This window comes from Triticum dicoccoides, chromosome 2A, assembly GCF_002162155.2.
Source record: "Triticum dicoccoides isolate Atlit2015 ecotype Zavitan chromosome 2A, WEW_v2.0, whole genome shotgun sequence".
NCBI classification, from domain to species: Eukaryota; Viridiplantae; Streptophyta; class Magnoliopsida; order Poales; family Poaceae; genus Triticum; species Triticum dicoccoides.
In genome coordinates this window covers 50,383,217-50,389,795 of record NC_041382.1, presented here as the reverse complement: position 1 = coordinate 50,389,795, position 6,579 = coordinate 50,383,217, and positions in this window count along the sequence as shown.

Below are 6,579 nucleotides of genomic sequence, written 5' to 3'. Positions count from 1 at the left end.
GTCCCAAAAATAATATAAAAGTGGAAAATAAAGCCCAATATAGTCCAAAACAGTAGATAATATATCATGGAGCAATCAAAAATTATAGATACGTTGGAGACGTATCAAGGAGCAGAGTCCACTCCTCTTGAGAATAACCCGCCTAGCATGGAAGATATAGACAACCCTAGTTGACACATGAGCTATTCGAGCATACAAAACAGAATTTCATTTGAAGGTTTAGAGTTCGGCACATACAAATTTACTTGGAACAATAGGTAGATACCGCATATAGGAAGGTATGGTGGACTCATATGGAATAAATTTTGGGGTTTATGGAAGTGGATGAACAAGCAGTATTCCCGCTTAGTACAAGTGAAGGCTAGAAAGAGACTGGGAAGCGACCAGCTAGAGAGCGACATCAGTCATGAACATGCATTAAAATTAATCAACACTGAATGCAAGCATGAGTAGGATATAATTCACCATGAACATAAATATCGTGGAGGCTATGTTGATTTTGTTTCAACTACATGCGTGAACATGTGCCAAGTCAAGCCACTTGAATCGTTTAAAGGAGGATACCACCCTATCATACCACATCACAACCATTTTAATAGCATGTTGGAACGCAAGGTAAAATATTATAAACTCCTAGCAAATTAAGCATGGTATGAGCAACTATAATCTCTAATTGTCATTGCAAACATGTTTCATCCATAATATGCTGAATCAGGAATGATGAACTAATCATATTTACAAAAACAAGAGAGGCCGAGTTCATACCAGCTTCTCTCATCTCAATCAGGCCATCATATATCTTCATTATTGCCTTTCACTTGCACAACCGAACGGTGTGGATAATAATAATAGTGCGCATGCATTGGACTAAGCTGGAATCTGCAAGCATTCAATTCAAGGGAGAAGACAAGGTAATATGGGCTCTTTGTTAGATCAACAATAATGCATATGAGAACCACTCAACATTTTCATCATGGTCTTCTCCTCTCGACCCCCAAAGAACAAGAAAAGAAATAAAACTATTTACATGGGAAAGCTCCCAACAAGAAAAAGAAGAACGAAAAATATTTTTGGGGTTTCTTTTAATTATTACTACTACATGCATGGAAAGTAAACTAGCTAAAAGCTTCAACTAATTTTGTTTCTGATTTTTCTTAAGGTTTTTCAAACACACAAGAAGAGAGCTTAAAACAGAAAATAAACTAGCATGGATGATACATTGAAAAAGTATGAGCATCGACAAATAGAATGAGTGTGTGAACATGAATGTAATGTCGGTGAGGAATACGTACTCCCCCAAGTTTAGGCTTTTGGCCTAAGTTGGTCTATGGCCACAACTGGCCTGGGAGATATCCGAAGTTGTAACTGGGGTCGTACTGAGATGCAGCGGCTATTGCCTCATGGGAGATGCTGCTCAGCAAGCTGTTCGACCTTCTTGCAGTTCTGGAGATCGTGACCCTTGGTGCGGTGAATCTTGCAATACTGCCTGTCGGAGCTGTCCTGCTTGTCGGCGGCTGCCACAGGATGGGCCTCCTTGTCGGAGCCACCAGCCTTAGCTTCCTTGGCGCCACCTCCGTTGCCGGTCTGCTCAACAGCTAGCACTTCCTTACCCTTATTCCTTCTGTAGTTCCGCTGCCGGCCTTTCCTTGCCGGGGCGGCATCCTCACTGTCAGATCCTCCTGCTCCTGTACTCTCTCCAGGGAACCTCCTCCCCTCTTTAGCGCGTGCACACTTGTCAGCCAGGGCGTAAAGCTCGCTGACGTCTCTGATCTTACACATCGCCATCTCCTCCCTCATCCTTCGATTTCGCACGTTCTAATGGAACGCGCTAATGATCGCGGCGGGGTGGACGTCTGGGATATTGTGCTGTACACGGCTGAATCTTTGAATGTACTTGCGTAGTGGCTCTCCTTCCTTCTGGGCGAGCAGATGAAGATCGCTCTCTTGGCCATGTGGCTTGTGGCCGCTTGTAAAGGCGCCGACAAACTGATGGCACAGATCAGCCCAGGAAGATATGGAGTTGTCCGGCAAGTGCATGAGCCAGGATCTGGCATTGGGCTTGAGCACCAGCGGGAAGTAGTTGGCAAGGATCTTGTCATCTCGTCCCCCGGCAGCTTGCACTGCAATGGTGTAGATGCTGAGGAACTCCGACGGATGCGTCTTGCCGTCGTACTTCTCCAGCACGTCTGGCTTGAAATTCTTTGTGCTGGGCCACTGAACTTGCCGCAGCTCACGGGTGAACGCAGGACAACCTACCGCGTACGGTAGATCGCCTGGTTCCCCTAGCGCATGCATGTCAACAGAGAGCCCAACGCGCTTGTCGGATTGATGTCGCGCTTCTCTTCGGCGCTCGATGCGGGTTCGAGCGTCTTCTTTTTGTCGTTCATGGAGAACTTGGCGCTGGTCGCGACGAGCTCGTGGGTCCGACGACGCGGTGGAGCCGCTGTTGGGGTGGACCCGGCGAGTCGGCGATTTTGGCCTTCGTAGTGGAGAGTGCATGGAAGTCGCACCTCCCTCAGTCTTGTTGCCATCGGCTCGCGTCTGGTTGTCCTGCCGCGGCAGCGAGGTGCTTGGTCGCCGCGTAGTGTCGCCGTTAGCGAAGCCGATGAGGCTCTGGATAGTGGCCCTCCATTCGTCGGTCTTGTCCGCCGTCGGAGGATAGTCCAGGAGCAGCTGGGCCCGCGCCAAGGCTTCTGCTGGGGTGGTGGGCGGCAGAGGTGAACGGTGCGAGGAGAGGGGCGTGCTTGGACTCCTAACCAAGTTAGAAGGAGCAGCGTCCCGTCCCGGCGACCGTACCTCGCTGGGGCCAGCATGCTGGCGTGCATGCTGGTCTTGAACGTCGCGCGAACCACCAGCTTGATCTTGGGTCAGCGGACGTATGGCGCTGCGAACGCTATGACGCTGCTGGTCCCGCGCCTCTTGAGAGGGACGCGGTGCGCGCATGGACGCCGAGGTCTGTGCTGCCTTGTCCTTGGACTTGGCAGCGCTGTGGGCACCCTCGTCGATGCCCGTTCCTCCGCCGGCGTCCACTCCACCACCCGTTTGCTCCGGAGGCGGTGGAAGCGACACGGACGGAACAGCTGCCTCCGAATTCTTCTTCTTCGGTGGCATGTCGATGAAGACGATGAAGATCTAGCTTGCGTGCACGCCGGATCGGGTTCGCACGATCACGACGCCCCCTACCTGGCGCGCCAGAGATGTCGGGGGGCGACGCTGATTCCCGCCAACACCTATGGGGATAGGGCCCCTTTTCGGTTCGGTGGGGGGCGGAGAGCGCACAAAGAGCGGATCGAGGCAGTGCACGCGGGCGATTTTACCCAGCTTCGGGCCGCACGGATGCGTAAAACCCTACTGCTGCTTGTTTGTATATATTGGATTCTTGCTCAGGAGCGATGGACGCTGCCAGACTGAGCTTGAGAGTGTTCCTGGTGTTGAACGAGCCGAACTGGCCGAGCCTCTGAACTTTCCGAACCCCCTTTCTACGTTGCGCTTGGGCCTCCTTTTATACTCTCAAGGGGTCACCGACAGGGGGCAACATAGACAAGAAGGGTAAAAATGGAAAAGGATGCGGTAGGTGCAGCTACCGCTACTGTGGATACAGTGCGCCCTACCTAACTCTGACGGCAGGGGACAAAGGCATTAAATGCCTGTCTGAGTCTCCTAAACAGTGCAAAAGGTGACCATTAGGAGTGCCACCATTTGCCACGATGGGCTTCTCTTCATCTCCGCTTGCCACCACGTACCCCTAGCTGCATGGCCTCCCGCCACGTGTGCTTGGGAGAGTCCCAGAGCGACACGTTGGCAGGTAAGCTGGAGCGCGGGCGTGAAGTGGGGGTTTCCCGCGGCAAGCTCCTTGCCGCGGCTGTCGTCTTGTCGCGTCCGGAAGCTTGTCGCTCGCCGGTTCTTGCCGGGACGCAGGGCGCGTCGCGGCAAGCTTTCTTGGTATGTCTTGAGTGGCCTTCCCGGCAAGCTCCTCTTGCCAGGGTCTTGTCTCTTCCCGGCAAGCTCCTCTTGCCGGGGCCTTGGTTGGCCTTCCCGGTAAGCTCCTCTTGCCGGGGCCTTGGTTTGAGTACTTTGTTCTTGAATGGTCTTCAAGGGAACCACGGAGGGTCCTGGCGGTCACCCGGCAAGCCTTGCCGCGGGGCGCTGCAACTGCCCGTGCACGAGTTCGGGGTAATAGGGTACCCCTACTCTAGTACACCGACACTCATGTATGGGTATCTCAAGAAAATTAGCTACACGAGTTGCATAAATTCCACCAAACAAGTCTCCACTTAAACTATTAAGATGCAACCTACGTGCAACAATAGCCCCCAAGTTATATTGTTTATCACCCAATACCGCACTCTTGAGGACACTAAGATCTGGAACGCACATGTGGCAAACCTCATCTTTACCGTTAATGCATCTACACACAAAGAGAGCAAAATAATGTATGGCAGGAAAATGAATGCTCCCTATGATAGCTTGTGTGATTTCTCTAGATTCCCCATAGTGATACTAGCAAGAAATTCTTTAAATTCAGATTTGCGAGGTTCACTAACATTACCCCACTGCGAGAGTTTACAAGCAGTATTAAAATCTTCTAAGTCCATGGTATAAGATTTATCATAAAGATCGAATAAAACGGTGTGAGAATTGCGCGAGGATGTAAATTTAAACCTTCTCACAAATGAATCAATTAGGTAGCGGTATTGCAGGCACTTATCTAACACGAAGCTCTCAAGATCAGTGTTATGCACATATGCGTCAAATTCGTCCTTGATGCCTGCCCAGACCATAAAATCTTCTGACGGCCATTCACAAGGCCGCACTTGAGCTTCTCTTGGTAGTTCATAGTCCGGCTCACGTATGGCGGGCCTTGGGCCTTGCTTCCTTGAGGAACCACCTTGGTACATTTTCCTAAACATATTTCTTCCTCTGAAAAATTTCTGAAAATTTTAGTAACTCAAAATAAAAGTGAACCAAACTCAACAAGATTGATAGCAACTACTCCTACAAGTGCCTAGAGGCCATATCATGCATTAAAACTACTTTTGACCACATAAATTTGACATGCAAGCTCAAGAACAGGGTCACCTAAGAAGCAAAAATTTGCAATAAATAAGGCACTAGAACAAAAACTAATTGGATCATTGGAGGAGTCACATACCGAAGAACAATCTCCCAAAGCAGTTTTGTGAATGGAGCTTTGAGCTAGGAGATCGAAAATGGTAGCAAGATGAGCTAGAACTCAGGTTTGAGCTGGTGGATGATTTTTTTTGGAGGAAAGAGAAGTGTGTGGGTGTAAGAAGAAGTGGAGGGGCCCATGTGGGATCCACGAGGCAGGGGGGCGCGCCCTGGACCCTCGTGTCCAGGTGGTGTGGCCCCCAGGTGTGTTCCGAGTGCCAAATATTCTTAAATATTCTAGAAAAAATCATATTAAATTTTTAGGACATTTGGAGAACTTTTATTTTCGGGGTATTTTTTATTGCAAGGAAAATTCAGAAACAGACAAAAAAAATACTATTTTGCTTTATTTAATCTAAATAACAGAAAGTAAAAGAGGGTACAGTGAGTTGTGTTTTCTAACTTCATCCATCTCATGCTCATCAAAAGGAATCCACTAACAAGGTTGATCAAGTCTTAACAAAGTCTTTTCGAATAACGTGAAACCGGAGAATTTTCGAATAGCACTAGGTTACCTCAACGGGGATATGCATGTCCCCAACAATAAGAATATCATATTTCTTCTTGACAGTAGGAAGAGGAAATTCAAAACCTCCAATAATAATTGTTGAAGTTTTTCCAATAGAATTGATACTGTGGACTTGAGGTTGTTTCCTTGGAAAGTGTACTGTATGCTCATTACCATTAACATGAAAAGTGACATTGCCTTTGTTGCAATAAATAACAGCCCCTGCAGTATTCAAAAAGGGTCTACCAAGGATAATCGACATACTATCGTCCTCGGGAATATCAAGAATAACAAAGTCCGTTAAAATAGTAATGTTTGCAACCACAACAGGCACATCCTCACAAATACCGACAGGTATAGCAGTTGATTTATCGGCCATTTGCAAAGATATTTCAGTAGGCATCAACTTATTCAATTCAAGTCTACGATATAAAGTGAGAGGCATAACACTAACACCAGCTCCAAGATCACATAAAGTAGTTTTAACATAGTTTCTTTTAATGGAGCATGGTATAGTTGGTACTCCTGGATGTCCAAGTTTCTTTGGTATTCCACCCTTAAAAGTATAATTAGCAAGCATGGTGGAAATTTCAGCTTTCAGTATCTTTTTTTATTTGTAACAATATCTTTCATGTACTTAGCATAAGGATTCATTTTAAGCATATCAGTCAAACACATACGCAAAAAGATAGGTCTAATCATATCAGCAAAGCACTCAAAATCCTCATCATCCTTTTTCTTGGATGGTTTAGGAGGAAAAGGCATGGGTTTCTGAACCCATGGTTCTCTTTCTTTACCGTGCTTCCTAGCAACAAAATTTCTCTTATCATAACGTTGATTCTTTGATTGTGGGTTATCAAGATCAACAGCAGGTTCAATCTCTACATCATTGTTATTACTAG